Below are 26152 nucleotides of genomic sequence, written 5' to 3'. Positions count from 1 at the left end.
ATAGGGAATTCTCTGGTGGTACAGTGGTTAGAATTCTGCACTTTCACTGCCGAGGACATGGATTCAATCCCTGGTCAGGGAACTAAGATCCCACAAGCCACACAGCACGACCAAAAAAAGGAAAAATATATAAAGACACAGATAGTTTAAAAGTAAAGGGATGGAGAAAGGTACACCATGATAACATCAATTAAGAGAAAGCTTTATTAATTTCGGATGGAGAAGACTACAGGGCAACAAAAGTTATCAGGGATAAAGAGAGGCGTTATATAACAATAAGAGGATCAATTCTCCAAGAAGACACAACAATCCTTAACATGTATGCACCTAACAATTAGACTGTCAGTATATCTGAGTCAAAACTGATAGAACTGCAAGAAGAAATAGATGGATCCACTATCATAGTTGGAGACTTCAACACCTCTATCAGAAATAGACAGCCTGACCAGGCAGAAAATCAGTAAGGACGTACATGAACACAAAACATCATCAATCAAGTGGATATAATTGATGTCCATCCAACAACTTCAGAATACACAGTCTTCTCAAGCTCATATGGAACATTCACCAAGATAGAACATTCACCTGCATTGACCATGTTCTGGGCCACAAAACACACCTTAACAAACTTAAAACAGAGATCATACAATGTCAGCTCTCAGACCACAATGGAGTTAAAGTAGAAATCAATAACAAAGATAGCTGGAAAATCCTGAGATACTTGAATATTAAACAAGACACTTCTAAATGACACATGGGTCAAAGAAGAAGTCTCAAGAGGAATTTTAAACTATTTGGAAGTAAATGAAAATGAAAATACAATTAATCAAAAATTGTGTGATGCCACGAAAGCAGTGCTGAGAGAGAAATTTATGGCATCGATGCATGTATTAGAAAAGAAGAAAGATCTAAAATCAATGATCTGAGCTTCCATCTCAGGAAACTAGAAAAAGAAGACCAAATTAAATCCAAAGTAAGTGAAAGGTAGCAGGTCCTATAGAATAATGGGCAAAATTTATCAACAGGCAATTTGTAAAAGTGGTAACCCCAACAGGCGCGTGAAGAGAATTATTAAGAATTAAAACCATCAATAATGAGAAGTGCAATTAAGGCAACAATGAAATAGCACCTTCCACTTATTAGACTGGCAAAACCTGGAAAGCTGGGAAATGCCAAGTGTTAGCAGGTATGTGGAGATGTAGGCTCTTTTATGTTCTGCTGGTGGGGATGCAAAACCGTCAGCCTTTCTGGAGAGCAGTCTGGCACTACATAGACAGATATATGCATAGCCTAGGGCCCAGCAAATCCACTCCTGGGTGATATGCCAGACAAATGATCACACAGGTACATTAGGGGATATGGATTAGAATGTTTACTGCTGTGTCAGTTCTGATAGTGGGCAGTCACAGACATTCAGTTGTCCATCCGTCTGCGGCAGAGGAGATGGGTAAAATGTGGAAGATGCACACGATAGAGTACTATGCAGTAGTTAGAGAAGCAAGGGAGTAGATGTGTACATAGCAACACGAATGGACCTTAGAAACAGTGCTGAGTGGCAAAAATAAGCAGCAGAATGAGCTCAACAACTCAATACTATTCCTATCAAAGTACATGCACATATTTTTGTAATTTACTGTATATATGTCACTTATCAATTTGAAAAATGCATACCAGGGGCGGGGGGGGCGGGGATGAGTAGGTGGACCACAGAGGACTTTTAGGACAGTGAAAATGTTCTGTATGATACCATAATGATGGATACATGTCATTATACATTTGTCCAAACCCACAGAATGTAAACACCAAGAGTGAACCGTAATGTAAACTCTGGGCTTCAGGTGATTCTGATATGTGAGTGCTGATTCATCACTTGTGACAAGTGTCCCCTCCGGTTGGGATGCTGTAAATAGGGAAGGCTATGCATGTGTTGGAACAGGGATTATATGGGAAATCTCTGCACTTTCTTCTTAATTTTTCTGTGAACCTAAAACTGCTCCAAGAAAAATGAAGTATTTAAAAAACAAATATAAAATTTTAAAATGCATATACAAAAAACTTGAAATGGATCATAAACCTAAAACTACACAACTTCTAGAAGAACACATATGAGAAAATCTTTGATTTTGGGTTAGGCAGACATTTTTTTCAAATAAAAAATTGCATGAATGGCAAAAGAAAAAATTGATACATTGAACACGACCAAATTGAAAACACTGGCTTTTCAAAAGGCACTGTTAAGAAAATAAGAAGGCAAGCCACAGCCTGGGAGAAATATTTGCAAAACACACGTGTGATAAAGAATTTTGTGACAGTCATCAATTTTTTTTTTCTTCTTCTCAGGCCTAAATCCTTCTTTGCCTGCTCTGTGATGATGGAAGTGGGCTGTGGAAATATTTCACCTGCGACATTTGGTATGATGTAATGCCAGTAGAGGAGGCTGGAAGGACAGTGAAAAAGGAAGGAATTTCCTCTTCCTGTTTCCCGAGTCCTGCAGGGTGCAGGGTCTCTTGCACTGGGCTCCTACAGGGTGCAGCTTTCTCCGTTGCCTGGCTCCTGCAGAGAGCAGCTTCCCCAGCTCCCAGTTCTGGTAGCTCAGGGCAACCAGCAGAGCCCAGCGGCTAGAAGCTTCCCTCAGAACTTTCTCAAAGTGATGTGCCACTGGCAAGGCACCTGACTATGAACGACTTCTTTGAGCATCCCTCAGTTGACTTTGCAGCAACTTCCAAGGTATGGTACCTCCCTGTGGACAACATCCCCCATTCTCCCAAAGGTCCCTTTTCTAGTATCCCCCGGTAAGCCATCTAGGTGTCATCCCCACCATCCACTGAACCACACTGTGCTCTTTCCAACAAGGTCTGGAGCTTCTCCTTGGACATTCCATCTCAGCCCTGCCAGTAGTTCCTGTCCCTGTATTTGCTATTCCTGTATTCACCAGAGTTCTCTAACTTTACCAGTCAATTCTCCATTACTCCAGTCTCCTGTTAATAATTCTCCTGAATGCACCCTGATGGATACTGACTTATATCAAGAATATATAAAGAAAACTCAAAACACAGTAACAAGTAAAACACACAAACTGCTTAAAAAGTGAAGAAAAGGGACTTCCCTGGTGGTCCAGCAGTTAAGACTCCACACTCCCAATGCAGGGGGCCTGGGTTCGATCCCTGGTCAGGGAACTAGATTCTGCATGCCACAACTAAAAGATCCCACATGCCACAACTAAAGATCTGCATGCCACAACGAAGACCTGGCCCGGCCAAATAAATAAATATTTTTATGAATAAATAAATAAATTTCCTTTAAAAAAATGAAGAAAAGATTTAAACAGACACTTTACCAAATAAGATGTATGGATGGCATATAGGCACATAAAAAGATCCTCAGTACGATTAGTCATCAAGCAATTGCAAATTAACACCACAATGACATACTACTAAATCACAAAATTGCTCACATCAAAAAATCTCACAATACCAGCTACTGTTGAGGATGCAGAACAACTGGAACTCTTATACATTGCTAGTGGAATGCAGAATGGTGCCTCACTTCGGAATACTATTTCTTATAAGGTTAAATATACACACATGTATATATCTCATTCATTCAATTTGCAATTCCTTAATGAAAAACGATGTTGAGGATCTTTTATAAGCTTATTTGCCATCTGTTTATCTTCTTTGGTGAGGTATCTGTTCAGAAGTTTTACCTTTTTTTTCATTCTTTTTTTTTTTTATTGGAGTACAGTTGCTTTATAATGTTGTGTTAGTTTCTGCTGTACAGCAAAGCGAATCGGTTATATGTATACATATATCCCCTCTTTTTTAGATTTCCTTCCCATTTAGGTCACCACAGATCACTGAGTAGAGTTCCCTGTGCTATACAGCAGGTTCTCATTAGCTATCTGTTTTATACATAGTAGTGTATATATGTCAATCCCAGTCTCTCAATTTGTCCCACCCCCCCTTCCCTCCTTGAATTTTTACCTATTTTTAAGTTGGGTTGTTTGGTTTTTTTACTGCTGAGTTTTAAGAGTTCTCTATATATTTTGGATACAAGTCCTTTATCAGATATGTGTTTTGTCAATATTTTCTCTCAGGCTGTGACCTTTTCATTCTCTTAACAGCATCTTTTACAGAGCAGAAAGTTTTCATTTTCATGAAGTCTAACTTTCCCATTTCTTTTCTTTTATGAATCATGCTTTTGGTGTTATATCTAAAAATTCACTGCTAATCTAAGTTACCTAGATTTTCTCCCGTTTTCCTCTAGACGTTTTACGGTTTTGCATTTTACATGTCAGTCTACGATCTATTTTGAGTTAGTTTTTGTGAAAGGTGTAAAGTCTGTGTCTAGACTTTTTTTTTTTTTTTTGCCTATGGACATCCAGTGTTGTAGCACCATTTGTTGAAAAGACTATTCTTTTTTCCACTGAACTGTCTTTGCTCCTTTGTCAAAGATCTGTTGACTACTATTGAATGTAAATTATACTTCAATAAAATTGACTCAGAAAAGGGAAAAATTACATGCACACAAAGCAAAATTACATATTTTTCAAAAATATAAACAGAAGTATGTACTTTAAACACAATAGATTGATTGCCCAGGTATATGGGAGGGTGTGTGGTATGGCTATAAAAAAGAGTGAGTGAATGAATGGATGGAACAAGTGAGGGGTCTTGCACAGATCATTGATTATCATTTTGGTGGATTGATTATTGCCATAAACGGTTCTCTCCTTCCTGGGCTCTGGGCAACCCAGCTAGAAACTACATTTCCCAGCCCCACCTTGCTACTTGGTGTGACCATGTGAATGAGCTCTCACCAGTGGGATGTGAGTAGAGGTGATTGTGCAACTTCCAGTTTCGTATTCTTAAAGATATTTGCTCTGTACTCTACCTTCTATTTGGTTGTGGTGCAAAAGATGGAAGTGAGTAGCACTCTCCCACTCCCTCCCTCCCCCACCATATATACACACAGCACACACGGGATTCCTGGGCACATAAAGGAGAGCAGGGAAGTCTTGAAGGAATAAGATAAGCATGAACATTTTGCTAATACAGGTGGGTCCATACCTAATCATACTCTAGCATTCTACTAGAAGTCATTTATCACCGCCACTACAAAATTGAAAATAAGCACCACAGTACGTTTATAACCCACATGAAGTTAAGGTTAAATTTTTGCATCTTGTGTTCTTTTGAACCTTTTTGCATAATTTGTTTTGAGTGTGTCTCTTATACGAGGCATATGATTGATTTCTTTTTCATCTAAACTGTGTGTCTTTGTCTTCTAATAGGGGGCTTTACCTCATTGACATGTATTGTTTTGATTATGTATTTTGTTTTTGGTAATCTTGCTTATGATTCATGCTTGTTTATGATTCTATTTATTTTTTTCCTGTCATTTGTTATGCGGACTGTGTTTTGTTTGCTTTTATCTTGCTGTAATTTGGAAGATAGATATACTATTTTTAAATTCCACTAGGGTTTAAGTTTTCAAAAATGTATTATTTTTTATTTCAAAGAGACCCACACATCTTTATTATCAAGCCTATTCAGCAATATATAACCTAAAAAAAATCAGTGTCCCTCTGAGAAATATATTTCTTTGTATCTTAGCATGTCACATCCAAATGAGATGTTACAGATTCCACATGCACCCCCGTCCTTTTTTGGTTTAGGGGGTAGCATGGTAAGAGTCTTGGACTTAGTACAAAATAATTATGTAATTTATCACACACACTCATACTCAGAAGTCCAGCTTTGATCTTCTTCAGTGACTCTTTTGAATCATAGCTGATCTTATTATTAGTTTTATTAGAATCTACTGACAATGTAGTGATTTTTCTTTTGTTTCTCAGCCTTTTTTACCCCCAATGACCTACATAATGAATTCACATACAAGGCACATTTTCATGAGCATAACCTGTTTTCGAGGAATATCAAACATTTCATAGACAAGTAAAATAAACAGCCCTTCAATTTTTTTTTTGGCATGCTATTTATAAAAGCATTTTATAAACAAATGAGTAGTAAAATCAGCCCTTTAAAGAACTTTTAAAAAACTTTGTCATTTTATAAGGAAAAGTGCATAAATATAACCAACTTAATTTTTTTAATATGCAGCTTTATTTAAATTAAAACGTACCTTTTAATAAATTTTATTTTCCCCACATCTTCACACCACAGATAATATTAGGAAAGGAACAAATATGTGCTGTTGTAGAATAAACACGAGCTCATCTTATTTATTTAAAATTATAACAGAATTCAAATCTATATCGATGTGATTATGATTATGACAAATTGCCCTTGCACCATCAGTTTGTGTTTGATTTGGTCATTGCCACGTGGTTCCTAATAGAAATGATCCTCCTGTCAGGCTATCTCCTGTGCCTTCTAGATGTGGATGTAGCCTTTGTGTTTGATTCATCTCCCCTGCCTCCTTCCCTATTAGGAATTTATCTATGGGTAAAATTAAGAAGAAAATCAAAGTAAGTATAAGAATCATGACTCACAGGCACCAGGATCGTTCATAATCCCCACAACTATTTGTGGTGCCACTGTCAGGGGTAACTGCCACCAACTGAGGCCGACATAAGTTGTTGGTCATGTGAAATTTGGGGAGCTCACTGTACCAGCCATGAGAAGGTGCATCGTAATTCAAGGGAAGCAGAGTGCATTATTACACTTAAATGCACTCTGAGTTTTTTGGGTTTTGTGGGGGTTTTTTGCGGTACGCGGGCCTCTCACTGCTGTGGCCTCTCCCGTTGTGGAGCACAGGCTCCGGACGCGCAGGCTCAGCAGCCATGGCTCACGGGCCCAGCCGCTCCGTGGCATGTGGGATCCTCCCGGACTGGGGCACGAACCCGTGTCCCCTGCATCGGCAGGCGGGCTCTCAACCACTGCGCCACCAGGGAAGCCCCACTCTGAGTTTTCAGTTAACTAATTAATTAGTTTCAAATTAGGAAATGTTTCAAGCAATCAGAACAGTACACTCTCCACCTAGCTTAAGAGATAAAACATTAGAGAGACAATGAAAGCTCCTTCTGATTTAAAACAAAACAAAACATCTCTTAAAAAAAAAAAAGCCTTCCTCTCCTCTTAAAAAAAAACAAAACACCCAAAACAAAACAAAAACCCAAACCAAACCCCTCCACTTTTATGAAGTATCACATCCATCTACTAATTTATTTTTACGAATAAATAATTTTCAAAATTCAGTCTTGAACCACCCCTTGTGAGTAGTTTCTCGAGACAACTTTGCCTCTGATGATATCATAACACGGTGCTACAATAATACAACTGCTGGACATTGAATTTCTTGAGCCATCAAATTCATGAATGAAGCTGTTTCTTTTGACTTTCTTCACCGTAAGATGTTACTGCAACATTTTTTCGTGGAATATCTAAATGCCAACAATTCAATGTTCAAAAATATAAGACTAAATGAGAAGTAAGTCTGTCGTCCATCCCTGTCCTCCAATCACTCATGACTTCTCCCAGGAGAGGTAGCTATGGCTACAGTTTCTTGTGTATCACTCCAGAAATATTCTAGGTACCCAATGAATTTTCAAGCTCTATATATCGGTTAGGCTGGATGAAACAGAAAGGCCACTATCCCAGCTTAACCAAGGAGGAGCTTCTGTTTCTCATTAACGAGAAGTCTGCAGGCAGGCAGTTAAGGGTGGGCAGCATCCTCATGATATCATCAATGTCCTGCTATTTTCTATCTTTCCGCTCAGTCAGCCTTAATGTGTGGTTTTTCCTTTCTTGTTCATTGTCTCATGGTAACAAGTTGATTGTTCCACTTTCACTCTCGCATCTCTATTTCACCGATCAAGAAGTAGGAAGAAAGAGGGAAAAGTGTGTTAAAAGCAGAAACATTCTCAGAGGTCTTCAGCTGCCTTCCATTTACATCCCATTGGCCACAGGGATGTCACATGGCCACTTGGAGGGATCCTGGGAAGTGGAATAATTGCACCCTATGTCCATGAATCCTACTTTGTTTTTTTCACTTAACTATGTAATTCAATATGCTTTACCTTTTCAGGATACAGATGTTCAGTGTCAGTTAGATTCATTTATTTAGTTATTCATTTAACAAATGAGACTGTGTTGGTCACTTATGTGGCAGAGACTTCTTCCAATATCCATTTCTGCTGTTCTTAGAACCACTAATTTTTAGATGGACACGAGACTGCCCAGCATCCTTGTAGTGAGGTGTGGCCATGTGACAAAGTCCTGGCCTATGGGATGACAGCCCAAATGATGCGTCCAATTTCTAGGTCCTGCCTTTGAAGAGGACACGTTTGACTACCCCCTCCTCTGTTTCCCTTCCTGCTGGCTACATTTTGGCCTTTGTGGTGTTCCGTCATGCAGAGGATATTCTGTGTGTAACAGCAGCCAGATTTACATCCTAACTAATACGTCTGTGAACGAGGCAGACATTGGCTCCAACGAGGCTAGGGGCCCACGATACAAAAAAATGATAAAATTAACTTCATGCCTTCGAGGACCTCAAAATTTTGTGGGGGAAGACCAATGGATAAACCAAAATCTTTGAAGGCATTGGTCAGTGCTGGAGTAGGTCAGGGACTTTGGAGCCCAGCAAATCCAGTTACCTATCTTCCCCTATCTATTCATTTGTGCAGCTCCCTTAGCCATTCACCCATTTATTCATTTACCTACTTATCCATAGGTCAATTCATTTACCGTCCACCCATTCATCCTCCATTCAGTCATCACTTCCTTCCTCATAGCTCATGAGGACCCTGCAGGTGTTCTTTGTGGCGAGTTATGCAGGACCCATTCTGATGTATTTTTCTCAGATTCAAGTCAATCCGAATGGCACCTTTTACCACCGTCTTAACAGATGCCAGGTATGGAGATCATCATACGCCTACAATAGGTTGATGAACCTTCATATTCAGATCACACGATAAATGCTTATTTGTGCACATTTTTAGATTTTTGTAGATAATAAAAATTATATATTCACTAGATAGTCTTTTTCAAGCAGCCCCTCCCACTTCCCCTGACCTCTCACTTCCCCTGGGTCAGATGTGACGCCACCTCAGATCACAGCCAAGGCTGGGGCAATGTAGGAAGAGAAGAAGGATGAATTCGGTGTTTGCTGCAATCATCCGTGATGCTATAAAACTAAAGGCTATCCCTAGCTGTGCATTCCCTATTTTTGAGGTCTAGGGTGAGGTGGCTGACTGCCAAGGGAGACAGCAGGCTTCATTCACCTCCGGGGAACGCAACTCACTGTCTCCCTCTCTTTCTCACTTAGGTCATTTAAACAAATTTTTAAAAATTCCCTTTAACAATAAAGAGGAAACCAAGGATGCAGATTATGGCAAGAACATAGTCAAGGTATGAAATTTTCTGTTTCATTTAGTGTCTGAGAAAACAGAGCTGTTGTTAAGAAATAAGATAGTTCACATATTGACCCCTATTAAGAAATATTAAATGTTACTTGTCAAAGACGCTATAAACTTATTTGGTTAAAAACATTAAATATCAAACTTCAGACAAATCAAACTTCAGCAGTTAAGTCTGATAATAATGGAGCTGAACTGGGGGCGTGGGGAGGAGAACAAGGTCGGGGAAGGAAGGGAGGGAGGGGTGACATTTTTCTTTCTGAAATCAAAAGAGCTCTGGAACCTGTAGAAATTCTACCCTGTTCTTGGTATTGGGGGCATACAAAGATTCAGATCTCTTTTTCCTCCGTTCCTCGGTAGGAAATTTACTGTCTGCTCAGGTACATGAGATACACGACTGTGAAGTCAAATAGCAGAATGGGACAATGCTACAAGCAGTGTCACCAGGGGGATATGATGTGCCAAATGTCAAGTAAATAGCAGGAATAAGAAATGTGTGTTCCTCCAAAGGCTGGTAGTCACAAAGGGTTGGAAGGGCCAGGGAAACTACTTTTCCCTCCTCTTCCTTTCCTTCCTCCCAGTTCCAGGCACAGGGGGATACAGGGAGGAAGAAAACAGAGAGAGATCTCTACCCTCAAGGAACTTGCATTCTAGTGGGGGAAGACAGACAATAAACAAAATAAATAAAAATAATCGAATGTATAGGACAGTGACAAGTGCTATGGAAATAATAAAACAGGGAAAAGGAATCAGGACGGTTGTCAGGGCGTAATTGAAATTTGGTGGTCAGGCAAGGCCCCACAAGGAAGGTGTCTTGAGTAAAAACTGAAGGAGGTGAGGGAGGGAGCCATGCAGGTAACTGGAGGAAGAGCCTTCCAGGCTGAGGGAGTAGTTATTCAGTGCCTACTGTGTGCCCCGCGTGACAAGATAGCAATATGTGGCTATTTGCGAAACCATCTTCGACAAAACTTTAACACCTACTACAAAGAATGAGAGTGTTTCTTCCTTTCCCAAGAGATGGTAGGTTGAAGGTACACGGCGGAAGTTTGCATAGAAGCAACAGCAGCATTTGCATTTTTGAAAGAAGCAGTCTCTTAACCCAAATGGGGCAAATGGGAGCCTCGTAATGACTTTCCAGTCAGTGTGATGGAGGAGTTGTAGAGGGAGGGGAACATAATGAAAACGGGACAGGGAGATTTTGTTACCAAGCACTCCTTCGTTCACAACCTAGGGCAGCTGACCTGCCCTCTGCAAAGATTCTGGGTGGAGATGCTTCCACGGGTACTAGGCAGCTGCGCTCCTGGAAGGTGTACACCAGGAGCAGCTCACCAGAAGGTGTTAGATACCGCTTGAGACTCCGTACACTGTCCAGAGTGCCTTAGATTACCAGGCAAAGTTGCCTCTGGCAATGTTTAGAGAAGGAAGGACTGTCCTTCCAGGCTAGCCTCTGTAATCAGACTCTGGAGGAGTCTGCCTCCCTATAAAATACTACAAAAGGAGGCTACAGCTAAGGGGTTATTGGGCTCTTGGCTTCACTGTGAATGAGTTCCATCTCCTAGCACCGGAGAGACCTCCCTGTGCCTCAATTCTTTCATGCCTAAAGTAGGAATAATAATAGTAGTACTTACCTCATAGGGTGTTCTGAGAATCACAGCCCTCAATTGGTGATAGCAATTGTTACTTAGATTTAATTATTATTAGTAGCAATACTTCCTCAGAATTGTTGCATGGATTGCAATATGTCCAAATAAACAGATTTTAAGGGCTCCCTGAAGACTGGCAGTAGGGTTGCAGTATCTGTAGAGGTTAAGAGTGGAGGGTCTCGGCCTGAATGCCTGAGTTTGCATCCAGGATGGCCACTTAGGGGCTGTGTGCCCTTGGACAAGTTACTTAACCTCCCTGAGCTTCTTTTTCCTCATCTTTCAAGTGAAAATAATAATTGTGCACATTTCACTACCTGGAAGGAGGCTGGGCCAGGCTTTCTACAGCCAGAGCATCTGTGCTGTCCAAAGGACCTGGCAGTGAGGGAATATTCATTCTTCTACTAATAGAATACTTATGAATACTGATACTTTAGGATACTAATAGGATAATTACGTTATTATAGTAACAGCACCTACCTCAAAGGGTTATTATGAGGAAAAAGCGCTTGCAGAGGGCTTTACCACAGTGGCGATAACTATGTGCCATTATCATTTTTCTTATCCCCATTCTGTAGATGAGGAAATTGAGGCCCAGAGAGGTGAAGAGACAGGACGCCAGGAGCATGCAGCTAGTCGTGGCAGGGCTGGCACTGGAACCCAGGGGTTCCGCCCGGTGCCCCGCAGCTGCCCAGCCTGGGAACTAGACAACTCCTCTCCCTGCCCTCCCCACTCCACCCCGGAAGGCACCCTGGGAACGGAAAGCTGGCCGCCCTCCAAGTCCCAGGAGCTCCAGAGTCCTGGAGCCCTGACCCCGCTCCACCCTCCCCCATCCCCAGAACAAAGTACACTCGGCCGCGGGAACATTCCAGCCCCCAGAAGGCTAGGCGGGGTGGCGGCCGGGCTCCCGGAGCTGTGCCGGGCGTCTGCGGCCCCGGTCCAGCCCCGCGGTGCCCCTGCCCGACGCCCTCCCGGCTTCTGCGCCAGCCGAGTGTGCAGACGCAATTGCACCGGAGGAATTCTGTCTTCTCTTCCCTCACCGCCGGGGCACAAAACTGAAAAGGCATGGGACGCGGTGGGCGGAGCAGATGCCGAGCAGGGCGCTGGTCCCCGCGGGCGCCGAGCGGGAGCTGAGTTCTCGGCGGCGCCAGCACTGGGCAGAGCTGGCTCCGGGGCGCACTGGGCCCCCCCTGCCTCACTTTACTTCTTTATAAGAAATTAACGCACGCTTTTGTTTAAAAAAAAAAAAAAAAGGACAAGTAGAACTAGGAGAAAGCTCTCCATTCATCCTACCACTCTGAGACAACTGCGATTAATTTTGGTTATGTCCTTGCAGACAGTTCTATGCACAAAAGCACACGGTTGTATATTGACATAAAAGGGATCGTGCTGCTATAGTTTGTTTTTAAAGTAACAGACTTTAGGTTTGGGAGCAGTTTTAGGTTTACAGCAAATTGAGGACAGAGAGCAGGGTCCCTCTATCCCCTTGTTCCCACCCTCACAGTTTTCCACTATTAGTAACATCTTGTGTTGGGGTGGTACTTTTGTTACAATTGATGGACCAACACTGATACACTATTATTAACTAAAGCCCGTAGCTTAATTAAGGTTCACTCTTTGTGCTGTAAAGTTCAAAGTTTTGATAAATGCATAACGCGTCCTGTGTCCACCACTACAGTAGCATACAGAATAGTTTTACTACCCTAAAAATCCCCTGTGCTCTGCCAATTCATCCCTCCCCCTGAGACCCCTTGCGGCCACTGATCTTCTTACGGTTTCTTTAGTTTTGCATTTTCCAGAACGCCTTATGGCTGGAGTCACACAGTAAGTAGCCTTTCCAGGCTGGCTTCTTTCACTTAACAATATTCTTTTAAGCTTCCTCCATGTCTTTTCATACATTAATAGCTCATTTCTTTTTATCGCTGAATAATACTCCATTGTATGAACGTACCACTGTTTATCCATTCACCTCTGGAAGGACATCTTGGTTGCCTCCAGTCTTTTGGCAGTTATAAACAGGCTGCTGTAAATATTCATGTGCGGGTTTATTGTACTGTTTTTCTAGCTTGCTTTTCTAAGTTATGTTATGAATGGCTTTTGGTATTATAAATATAGATGTCTGTCATTTTAATGGCTACATACAATTCTAGCACAGTTTATTTAACCAGCTCCTCTGTTAAACATCTAGATTGTTGTCTCTAGTCTCATAAATCTGTTCTAACTAGTTGGTCTACACCATATCTTGTGGTTAAGGCTTGGCTGACTGAGTCCTGTGTTCAAATCCTAGATACCCCACTTACTGAGTGAACCTGGGCCAAGTTTTTAATTCCCTAGGACTTGGTGAAATCTGTGAAATGGAAATAGTAGTTGTACTTATGGTGAGGATTAAATGAGCTGATACATGGAAAGTATTTAGATTAGTTTAGAACCCAGAACATATAAACTCATAATAAAATTCAGCTCTTATAATTTATTATCTGTTGCGCACCTACCGTGTGTCCTGAGCTAGCCATTGTGGAAGTTTTCAAAGACTAAATCATATGTGTGATCTTACCTTCAAGGAACTTTGAATCAGCTCCTGATGCGGGATAATGCAAAGCAGAGCAGTACTGATTCCTTATGTTGTTTTCTCTGTGCCAGGTACTGTTCTGGGGCTGGGAGAAAGCAGGGCTGGCATTTGAACAGAGGTCTGGTCTAACGACCCACTACTCTGCCTCTCTGTACATGTAGTTCCAATACAAAAGACGAAGCAAGATGTGTCCTAAGAAAGTGGAGATGAAGTGTGAGAATTCAAGGGACCCAGTGATGGCTTCCACCTGGGCATACCAGGTAAGGCTTTATGTTAAAATCCATTCCCTTAACACCAGAAGACCTTATCTGTACCAGGCACAGCCCCAAGCACTGGATAAATAAAGAGGCAAATAAGGGACTTCCCTGGTGGTCCAGTGGTTAAGACTCCATGCTCCCAGTGCAGGGGGCCCGGGTTTGATCCCTGGTCAGGGAACTAGATCCTGCATGCCACAACTAAAGATCCCTCATGCTGCAGCTAAGACCCGGCACAGCCAAATAAAAAATAAAAAAGAGGCAAATAAAACCAGTGGGGAGTTCTGGTGGGAGAGATCAATGACAGGTTGTGATACAAGCCACAAAGGAAATACAGGCTGCTGTGTTGGATACAGGAGGGTGTAGTGGAGGCTACGCCTTAGGGTGGTCGGGGAAGGCACCTGGAAGGAGGTGACTTTGAAACACTGAAAACTGTGGGGTGAGGAACCAGCCACATGAGGAGTTGTGTGGGATATTATAGCAGCAAGAACGAGCAAAGGTGTGGAGGTAGAAGGGGATTTTGGGTGTGGTCTGATTCTGTCAGAAGCCAGTGTAGGAGGAGCTCAGGGAGCAAGGGGAAAATGACTAAAGATGAAGCTGCAGAGTAGAAACGGACCTGTTTCTAAGAACTTTCCAACTTAAAAGACTCCTGAGAGTGGCTGGGCAGCCTGGGACAAGAGCACCTACTCTGTGTGTACCTGCTATGGACCAGGCTCCATACTGGGCTGTTCAGGCAGTACTATGTTCGACCTTTCGAACAACTTACTCTACAGGTGAGGAGACTTAGGCTTGAGTTTTATTCCAGGTGCAACGGGAAGCCATTGAAGGGTTTTAAGCAAGGAAGTAGCATGGCTGGGTTGATATGGCAACAAGATCCAGCTGGCTGCTCTGTGGGACTTGGCGTGCAGGTTTGCAAGGAACAGAGGGACGAGTGAAGGGACTCTGCAGTCAGCCAGGTGGGGGGGGGGGAGAGAGAGAGAGAGAGAGGGAGGGAGAGAGGGAGGGAGGGAGGGAGAGAGGGAGGGAGGGAGGGAGGGAGGGAGAGAGGGAGGGAGGGAGGGAGGGAGGGAGAGAGAGAATGGAGATTTGGCTAGTGTGGATAATGGAGAGCGAGCTGGATCAATTTGAGCCATTTGAGATTGAGAGGAGGTGTTGATGAACTGGACTGGTAAGGAGAGGAAGGAAGCTGGTATGTGCTTATTTAACTTATTTATGGCTGTGTTGGGTCTTCGTTGCTGTGTGCGGGCTTTCTCTAGTTGTGGTGAGCTGGGGCTACTCTTTGTTGCAGTGCGCGGGCTTCTCATTGTGGTGGCTTCTCTTGTTGCGGAGCACGGGCTCTAGGCACATGGGCTTCGGTAGTTGTGGCACGCGGGCTCAGTATTTGTGGCTTACGGGCTCTAGAGCATGGGCTCAGCAGCTGTGGCGCGCGGGCTTAGTTGCTCTGCGGCATGTGGGATCTTCCTGAACCAGCACTCGAACCCGTGTCCCCTGCATTGGCGGTCGGATTCTTTTTTTTTTTTTTTTTTTTTTTTTGCGGTACGCGGGACTCTCACTGCTGTGGCCTCTCCTGTTGCGGAGCACAGGCTCTGGACGCACAGGCTTAGCGGCCATGGCTCACGGGCCTAGCCACTCCGCGGCATGTGTGATCTTCCCGGACCGGCGCACAAACCCGTGTCCCCTGAATCGGCAGGCGGACTCTCAACCACTGTGCCACCAGGGAAGTTCTATGCTCATTTGAAATGATTCAAATAATTCAAGAAAGTATAAGAAGAAACAATTTAAAATTCTCTGAAATCCAACTTCCCAGAGAGAGAACTACTGTTAACTTTTATTGGAACACCCTTCTGGACTTCTTTCTATATCCAAATAGGATAAATAAATGGGCTCTTTTAGTTGTAAAAACAAGGATCCACTCAAGCTAACTTACGTAACAAGTATTTTGCTGTGAGGACTCAGGGGTATCTCCCAGAATTGTAGCCAGTCAGGCTTCACGAGACCTGGAAAGAGTGCAGAAAGCCAGGAACTCAGGTTGTTCTCTTTCCTCTGCTTCTCTCTGCGTGCCTGCTCTGGTCTTCGCAGCGTTTTGGTTGACTAAAAAGCACACACCTGCCATAAGTTCCTTCCCTGACTTTGTATCTCTGCCCCCGAGTCAAGTACCTAACGAGGGTGAGCTGACATCACTCTGCCAGAGATCCCATTTTCTGGAAGAGGGAATGGGATCCAGTGCACTAGTGATGAGATGGTCCATCCTTTATACCATGGAGAGAAGACATAGGTACAGAGGCAGGGAGGCTGTTTGGTGGCAGGAAGATGAGATATTTCCCTAGGTTGCTTCTTTTATCTCAAGGAAATGAGTGAGGTTGTCAGCTGAGAAGCTGAGAGTAGAGTGGGGACAGGTATGGGAGGTTTATTAAAAGGTGAGAAGAAATGAAGTAGTTATCTCTGAAAGCGGAGATGTGAGTTTATGAGGATTAGTGCGGATGACCCACTTGAAGTTTGTGGTCATGAATTTAAAGAGAGATTAGTGGGTGCAACTGTGTTTTCCTCCAGCCACATCTGGGTGCTCAGGCGTGAGTGTGAGGTGCAGGGAATTAGCTTTTACCATTTTTCAGGACAATAAGATGAGGAAGAGAGGGACAAGGAGTAAAGTGATGGACTGTGGAATCGAAAAGGATAATGAAGAAAATGAGATGAGCAAAATGATGGGCAATGAAAGTGTTGGGGAGTCTCCCTGGGGTTGGAGAATTTGAGTCAGGATACAAGAATAAGCAAGCTGGAAAGATTGGAAGGAATGGCCGAAGAGTGGGATGCTGGAAACTAATTTAAAATGTAGTGAAAGTGTTGATGACAGTCAAGGGCATGACCATGGCAGTGGGAGGAGGAGGTTGCATGGAGGACAAGACAGTTGGAGGTGAAGAAATCAGGAAGCTGGATTACCCGACTCTCACCTGCTCCCTAGGGATTCTCACCTGGTGGTATTCACACCCCTTGTGTAGTCCCTCTCACATTCAATAGAGCTGACCTGTGTAACTAATGACTGTGTATGACTTCCAAGGTTAGGTTGCAAAAGACTTGTGGCTTCTGCTCCCCTCTCTCTTGGGAGAAGCCAGCCACCCATGGTCCCCTTGCGGTGTGGACCAACCCATGCTAACTTGCCAGGCACGTTTGTGAGCCACCTTGGGAGCCAGGTTCCCTGCTCCAGTTAAGCCTTCCGATGACTGTGGCAGCTCCAGCAGACAGACTGCACATCCTCAGAGACTCTGAGCCAGAATCACTGGTCTAAGGTGCTTCTGAATTCTTGACCCAGAGAAACCGTCTGAGATAATAAATGCTCGTTGTTTGAAGTTTTGTGGTCATTTTGTTACACGACAGTAAGTAAGTAATGTGGAACCCGAAAAGCTAAGATGTTGTATGGGTCTTTGATGGATGTTGGTTGAAGAGGCTGAGAGCCAGGCCCTAAATCTTCAAGGAGTGAGGCAGAGTAGCCAGGAGTCTGGGAAAGACTTCAATAGGAATAGTGGTGGTATAGTCTAAGGACACAAACTTCAAGGGAAAAGGGGTTTGTAGAAAAAAGGAAGGATAATTAGTCTAGAAAAGGTAAAGAAGAGCAGGGAAGACCCCCACCCTACCTCTGGGCCTGTGTAGGGGAATAATCGACTGCTACATGCGAGGGTTGCAAGAAAAGCCACGTCCCCAGGCAGAATCAGATTTTAGTGCAAGCAGGAAGGGGAAATGAATGTTTGGAGAAGAAGTCCAGGATTTAGGGCATTTTGCTAAGGGTGAGCCATGAGTTCCAGCGTCAGAGTGGAAGAATGGAGGAAGTAGGAAGGGTGGGAAATTGGATTAGATAAGGGATGTGCATCAGAGTCTGAGCAGTGATGGAGATGACCATCAATAGATTTTGGGTTTTATTGCTTTTTATATTGAAAATCTATCATATGGTTATATGATTCTTCTTTATCCTGTCCACATGGTAAGTTTTAATCATTAATTTTCAAGTTTATACCAACCTTGCATTCTTGGAATAACACAGACTTTCAGGATATATTATCTTCCGTATATATTGTTGAATTCATTTTGCTGTTATTTTGTTTAAGGTTTTTTTGCACCTGTGTTCATTAGTGAGATTGACTTATACCTTTCCTTTCATTTATTATCCTTGTTAGATTTTAGTAACAAGGTTATGCTGGCCTCAGAATTTGAGTTTGGGTATGTTTCCTCTTTTCTATTCTCAGAAGTGTATGTGTAATTGTGGTGTTTTTCTTTCTTAAATATTTATTAGAATTTGCCAGTGAAGCCATCTGGGACTGGAGTTTTCTTTGTTGGAAGATTTAAATTGTAAATTAAATTTCTTTAATATATATAGTATTATTCAGATTTTCTGTTCCTTCTTTTGTTGGTTCTTGTAAGTTGTAGTTTTCTAAGAACTTTCTCAACTGCCTTAAAATTTTAATTTATTTGAAGACATCAAGTTGTAACTTTATAATGTCTATAGGATCTGTAACAATGTCCTTTTTCATTACTAATATTGGTAATTCATGCCTTCTTTTTTTTGTTTATCAATTTTCCTAGTGGCTTTTATATTTTACTAATATTTTCACAGAATGGTCTTTTGACTTTGATCAATCATTTATTGTAAGTTTGTTTTTTGTTGCATTAATTTCTGCTCTTTATGGATTCCTTTATACTTTAAAAAATATAATTCGTTGAAACTTAGAGTTACCATATGACCCAGCACTCCACTTCTTTTTTTTTTTTTTTCCCCACTTCTAAATGTACCCAAGAGAAATGGAAACATATGTTCACACAAAAACTTGTACACGAATGTTCATAGCAGCATTAGTCATAATTGCCCCCAAATAGAAACAACCCAAACGCCACCAACTGATAAATGGCAAAACAAAATGTGGTATATTCATACTGTATTAGTCTGCTAGGGCTGCCAGATTGGGTGGCTTAAACAACAGAAATTTATTGTCTCACAGTTCTGGAAGCTGGAAGTCCAAGATCAAGGTTTGGCAGTTTTGATTTCTCCTGATGCCTCTCTCTTTGTCTTGTAGATGAATGCTTTCTCCCTGTGTCCTCGTGGGGCCTTTTCTCAGTTCATGTGCATCCTTGGAGTTTCTTTCTCTTATAAGGACACAAGTCCTATTGGATTAGGGCCCCACCTTTCTGACCTCATTTAACCTTAATTACCTCCTTAAAGTCCCTGTGTCCAAATAAGTTACTTTGAAGGTTAGGGTTTCAAAATATGAATTTGAGAGGAACACAATTTAGTCCATAATAATATTATTACATGTTTGTTAATTTTTATTGCTGTATAGAAATTCTTTATGTGAATATACTATGTTTTATTTATCTATACTACTGTTAATGGGCTTTTGGCTAGTTTCTAATTTGAGGTTATTATGAATAGTGTTTCTAGGAACATTCTGTCTTTTGGATGAACATTAAAATCTCTGTTGGATATACACCTAAGAATTGCTGGGTTCATTAAGTATTCTTATTTTCAGCTTTACTAGATACTGCCAAACACTTTTCCCATACATTAATTTACACTCTTACCAGTAGTTACTGAGAGCTCTGTTTGTTCTACATCTTTGTCAACACTTGATATTACCTGGGGTTTTTTTTTCCATTTTTTTTTAGTCAATTCTGGAGGTAGTGTGGAATATCTGATGATTTTAATTTATATTTCTGTCGTGACTAATGAAGTTGAATAGCTTTTCTGTGTTTATTGGCTGTTGGAATGTAATTTATTGTGAAGTGCCATTTTCTTATTGATTTGTAGGGATTTTAAGTATATTCTGGCCATATGAATACATCCTCTGTTATTGAAAATATCTTCTTGCATACTGTAGTTTGCCATTTTATTCTCTTTCAACTAGCAAATACTTTTACTCTTAATACAGTCCAATTTATCATTTTCCTTATATAGTTAGCCTAGTATTTTGGTCCTATTTAACAAATCTTTGCATACTCAAGGTTGTGAAGATGTTCTTTTATGTTTTCTTCTAAAAGCTCTTTTGTTTTTAAAAGTTCATATTTGGATCTGCAGTCTGTTGGAATTATTTTTCATGTGTAATGTAAGATAGGGACCAAAATTCTTTCTTCCGTATGGACATCCAATAGCCCAAGACCATATATTAAAATAGTTTCCTTTCCCCAATGTACTGCAGTGTTACTTTTTCTATAAATTATGTGAGTGAATAAGTATGAATTGGATTCTGTTTATTGGTTTATTTGTCTGTGTTAGGATTGATATATTTTTATCATTCTATTTCCATCTTCTATTAACTTGAAAATTATATATTTTTAAACTATTCTATTAGTGGTTACCCCAATGATTATAAATAAACCTCTGATTTATCAAAGTCTAATATTACTAGGTAGTTTTACCTTCTTCCCAGATAATGTAGGAAATTTAGAACACTTTAACCCCATTTATCATCTTTCCCAACTTATATGTGATTTTTTTAAAATGCATTTTAGTTCCATATGTATTTCAAACCTCACAAGACATTATTATTGCTTTTGGCAATTGGTAGTCAATTAGATTTTTCTATATATCTGTTTGTTTTGTTGTTCTTCATTTCTTCCTGCATCTCTGTACTTCCATCTGATACCTTTTCCATCTGCCTGATGAAAACACTTTAATGTTTACTTTGAATCAAATCTGTGATGAATTCTCTTGATTTTTATTTATCTGAAAATGTTTTTATTTCATCTTCAATCTTGAAGAGTGTTTCTGCTGGGTGTAATATTTTAGTACTCTGATGGTATTATCACATCGTATTTTAGACTTCATTGTTTTGTTAAGATCTTATATGTCATAATTTTTCCTTCTTTGAAGGAAAGCTGTCTGTTCTCTCTTCTAAGATTTTCTTTGTGCTTGAGTTTATGATTTTTCTAGGTGTGGTTTTCTTTTTTAAATCCTCTTTGGGAGTTGGTAGTAATTCTTGCATCTATGACTTGATATCTTTAATCAGTTTTGGAAAATTCTCAGCCATTATCTCTTCCAGTATTGTTTCTGCATCATTTCTCTCTCTTTTACATATGGGACTCCATTATACATATGTTAGGCCTTCTTAATGTATTGCTTGCTTTCACGCCTATATTTTATTTATTTTTGACTCTTCATGCAATCTGGATATTTCTTCAGTTCTATTTTTTAAGTACATTAATTCTCTCCTCAGGTTTGTCTAATCTGCCATTAATTCCACACATTAAGTGTTTATTTGCCAGTTATGGTATTTTTCATATCTAGAATTTTTATTTTGTCCTTTTTTATGGTTTAGTTCTTTGATAAAGTTTTGAGGGGATACAAAGAGTTACTTAGTACATTCTCAAGCAGGTAGACTCTTGCCCCAAGACTGGCTTTGGAATCATCTGAGGATCTGTTGGAACGTGGACAGTGCCCTGTGAACAGCTCTCTATTGACCAACAAATAGCTTCTTGGTTTATGAATGGAAGTTTCAAGATGAGTAGGCAGCATCTTGTTTGGAAGCCTGCTACTCTGATTGAAAAGGGTAAAAACAAATTGGCTCAGTGGTCTGAATTGCATGTTGTTTGCCTCCATGTTTGGGCTTTTACTGACTTGTGGGCAGTGGTCAATGGCCCAGCCTTATGGTTAGGCAGAAGGACAAAGGAAAACAGGCCTGTGAAAGACTTCCCATATGGAAGTCATCTTGGGAATTTGCATTAAAATAGGACATACTGATGCCCATCTTATTTGTGCCTGGGTTGTCATTTATAAAGGTGACCGAGTGATGACACTTAGAGGTCAATGCCATTGAAAGGAGATTTTTATCACTTACATTTCCTGAGAGGAGGGGGCTTGTTATGCCATACGCTAGTGTTGATCAGGAGACAGAAAGGAGCAAAGGGAAGGCATAGGTCACAACTTTTATTGGGGTTTCTGTGGGAAATGCAAGGCAGGCCAACATAAATAGCTTAGGACTGGCTAGTTTGAAAAGTTCCAATAAGCTTTGGAGCATGGGGGCTGTCTCTAGTAGTCTGGTATCTGACCCTGGGATGGTTTAGGGCAGGGGAAATATTGGTTTGGTGTGTGAGAGTGAGATAAAGAGGTGATTCAGGGTATGGACTCTGGATCACAGGGGAGATTTAAACAACTTTGGCTGTTAGTTTGGCCCTGTGATTAATGGATGCCAAACAGACAAATACAGAATCTAAGAACACACAGTTTCATGATCAGAAGGTCACTGGAGCTAGCACGTAGATATCCTGGTGTGCTCACTTGAGGTGGCCACCTAGGTCCATGAAATAAATGGATGTGGGAGCTGCAAAAATGCAGATGTGGGCTGAACTTAGGTATATTCCTCTTGCATCCTCTGAGGCACGAAATGCCTGTAAGAACTGTTCTATCTACCAAAAAGAGAGGCAGAGACTGCAGATACCTATGTGATGCCGAAAACTTGGCCTCTGTGCACCAGTGCCGAGTTAAATCTTGGAGACAGAGTTTTAGGTGAAGTAGAAAACGATAGCTTTATTGCTTTGCCAGGCGCAGGGGGCCACAGCAAGCTCCTGCCTTTCCAAACTGTGTGTCCCAACCCTGGAGGTTTTGGTGAGGAGTTTTATAGCAATAGTTCAAGGGTGGGGTTGTGGTAAGATTAGGGTGTGTGCAGGGCCTGCACTCCTTTAATCTCATCTCAGGTGGTCACCTAATCTTGATGAGCTTCTCTGGTTCCTTTAATCTTAACTCAGGTCGTTTCTTGGCTGCTCCTCCCTTGTCTCTGCATCCCTTCCCTTCCCCGACTAGCAACTGTTCAAATCTGCCCTTTGGAACCCAGGGAAGATCATGGAGTCTGGAGTCTAGAGTCTGTTCCCTACAAACAAAAAATGGGAGACAGAAAGGCTTCCATGCCCAGGAGCCTCACAGGGTCCTTCTCGATTTCACATGGGGAAGATTCCTTGCGGGGGAAGGCAAACGGGACTGATACTGGTAGCACTGGGAGTCTACAAACGGGTCCTGACAAGAACAAACACTTACTCTGGTTTGGGCTTTGCATACCCAGCTGTAGCTGCAGATGTTCAGGGTACTGTAAAAGAACTGGAACAAAGACAGTGTTATGGAACACAAGTTCATGTGCCCAATGCATAGTGAGGCCAAACGAACTGAAATGTTGGAGTTTGGAGCAGAGAAAGGTTTATTGCAGGGACAAGCAAGGACAATGGGTGGCTCATGCTCAAAAAACCCGAAATTCCTGAAGGTTTTGGGGGAGAAGTTTTATAAGCAAAATTTAGGATGAGGGCTGCAGGATGTGTGACTTTCTTCTGATTGGTTGGTTGTGAGGTAACAGGACGGTGTTCCAGGAATCTTGTGCCCAGCCTGAAGTTATTACGCTCCACCTGGGTGGGGGCCTTAGTTGCTGCAGAAGAACTCAAAGATATTTTTATGTATATTCCTTGAGGAGGAACCAGGACCCTGCCCCAAAGCTGCACTATTATTTCTTGACTACTTCTCCCTTGTTCCTGCATTCCCTCACTTCCCGATGAGCAACTGTTTGAACCTGCCCTTTGGAACTCAGGGAAGGTCATGGAGGCTGAATGAAGCCTATTTCCTACAAACAAGAAATGGGGGACACAGAAAGGATTTGTACCCAGGAGGCCCACAGGGTCCTGCTTGGTTTCAATAACAAGAGATGATATTGTCTCTTAGCTTATACCAGATACCTGAAAGTGTGACGCCATGTATTTCTGGGGCCACTCCTGCTTTTGACATGATCATACAGAAACCTGCAAACCCGAGTGACCTTGCCCTGGGACACATTTTGGTCATATGATATGATAATGAACTAGACTAATTGTTAGTAACTGAAGGGGACTCTAGTAATGGGCCAATATCTTTTTATTCTTATTTTTCAGGTTACATCTACTGTAGTGTGATAATGATGTAACATCGGTATTGTTTGTAAGAGTATAATAATGATATTGATGGCCAAATGTGTTGGGAAATTGAGTTAAAAGCCTCCTATCCCTATCCTGCACTGGCTCTTCCTTATGTTAGGCATATTCATGTTGGAATGTTGCTGTATATGTTGTATAAATGTTACACCAAATGTAGATGCTTAGGTAGGGTTGATTGTTTTGTTATATGGGAACCATAACCAAAGATGGGGCAGAGTGGGGTGAAGGGGTAGGGGGTGGCCTGTGTTTATAAGAAAGAATTTGTCTGGTCTTTGTCCAGCATTCCTGGCACAGAGCTTCTAAAACCCTTGGAATTTCCCAAGAGATCAGAATGTCTTTGTAATTCATGAGCTGTTGGATCACAACTGAGTTTATGCTAATGAGATGACTCAGGGTGAGCCTGTAGATAGCCTCACGTCAGGGACTGATTGAGACTGTGATATTAGCCTGACCTCTCAACCTCCAGGGAGGGGATGGGGCCTGGAGATTGAGTTCAGTCACGTGGCCAGTGATTTAATCAAGCTTGCCTGTGTAATGACACCTCAACAAAAACTGAGACACTGAGCTCCATGGAGCTTCCTGGTGGTTGAGCACATCCGCGCACCCGGAGAGTGATATGCCCTTATTCTAGGGGCAGAGTGCATAGAGCATTATGTTCGGGGACTTCCCAAACCTCACCCTATGTCTCTCTCTTCATCTGGCAGCTCCTTTATAATAAAACTGCAGTCATAAGTATTGTGCCTTCCTGAGTTCTGTGAGTCATTCTAGTGAAATATTGGACCTGAGGGAATCATAGGAACCCTCGAATTTGTAGCCAGTTGGTCAGAAGTGCAGGTGGCCTGGGGACAACCCCACAACACGTGTGGCTTGTGTCTGACGTGAGGCACAGTTTTTGTGGGAACTGGCCGTTCCCTTACACCTGTAGAGTTTGCTGCCAACTCCAGGTGGTCATTATCAGAGTTGCATCTCGGGGCACCAGTTGGTGTCAGAAGAGACTCTGATTTTTATCCCTTGCCCCAAAGGCTGACAAATACTCTGCTCGCTTCTCAACCTCTCAAATGCCTTTTCCGGACTCATCTGATGCCCACTGGGGAAAGGCAACACTAAACCCTGAGCTTATCTCTCTAGGTTTTCTTTTTCTGGATTTTGACCCTCTAAGTTTTCATCGCCTTATTAGATCTTCAATCCTCCAATCAGATGTTTTTCATATTCTGCCCAGATTTTCTGATTGTCCTCAGTTCGGTCTGTGAATCCAGTCTATTCATTAATGGAAACATAAATCTCTCTTTTCATAGATTTTTTTTTCATTGTGATTAAATACATATTAACTTAAAATGTATCATTTAAACCATTTTTAATGTGTATAATTCAGTGGCATTTAGTGCATTTTCAGTGTTATTTAATCATCACCACTACCTCGTTCCAGAACATTTCCATCACCTCAGAAGGAAACCCCACATCTCATACCAGGTACTCACCACCCCCTCTCCACCCAGCACATGGCAACCACTCATCTGCTTTCTGCCTCTATGGATTTGTCTGTTCTGGGCACTTCATGTAAATGGAATCATACAACATGGAGGCCTTTTGTGTCTGGCTTCTGTCACTTAGCATGTTTTCAAGGTCATGGATTTTTTTTACATGTGTTTTCCTTGTTTTCAGAATTTTCTGCAGTTACTGTTTTTGATTTCCTCTTTGACTCAGAAGGCATTTAGAAGACTGTTTTCTAATTTTTATTCTATTTTTATTATTCATTGGTCAGTTTTGATGCACTGTAGTCAGAAAATATGACTGATTCTATTTGTTTTCTTTGTTTTTTTGTAAATCATTTTCTTTATGGCCTGTTATACTATCAGATTTTGTGAAAGTCTCATGAGGGCTTGAAAATAAGATATGGTCTCTATATTCAGGATATATACATACGTATATATATTTAGCTGTCTAACCTGCTAGTTAACTGTCTCTCATCAATCTTACTAAAAATATTATTCAAAATCTCTGAATCACCACTCATTTTTTGTCTGTCTGATTTGTCAGTATCTGAGAGAGGTGAGTTAAAGCACCTTATCACACTTTTATTTCTGTACTTATTTCAGTATTATACTCTGTAAATTAATCCTTATAATTGTTATGTTTTTACTTTACGTTTTTCAATGCTGTTATTTGTTATAGCGTTCCTTAGCTTGAATTCAGCCTGTTACTCTTAACAGAATTCTTGCCTACTTTTTGTTTGTATTTACATACAATATGTTTGTTTCTCCATTAATACCAACCTTCCTGGGTTTTTTTGTTTTAGGTATATCTCTCGTTGATAACATACAACTGTCTTTCATTTTTTTTTAAACAGTGAGCTTATATTAGTTTTATTCATCCCTGCAAC

General features: G+C 41.4%; 1 long non-coding RNA gene across 1 annotated transcript in view; it reads left to right on the top strand.

The window, feature by feature from the left end:
- Positions 1-9269, top strand: part of LOC111177760 (uncharacterized) — a 37132-nt gene extending 27863 nt beyond the window's left edge. The window contains exon 3 of the long non-coding RNA XR_016392067.1: positions 2341-9269. This is a non-coding gene — a long non-coding RNA (uncharacterized LOC111177760). The remainder of the gene's footprint in view (positions 1-2340) is intronic.
- Positions 9270-26152: the final 16883 nt, after the last annotated feature.

This window comes from Delphinapterus leucas, chromosome 2 (genome assembly GCF_059928025.1).
Source record: "Delphinapterus leucas isolate spDelLeu-1000000601 "Yukka" chromosome 2, BTC_Dleu_Yukka2, whole genome shotgun sequence".
Taxonomy (NCBI): Eukaryota; Metazoa; Chordata; class Mammalia; order Artiodactyla; family Monodontidae; genus Delphinapterus; species Delphinapterus leucas.
This window is presented reverse-complemented; position numbering and strand designations above follow the sequence as displayed.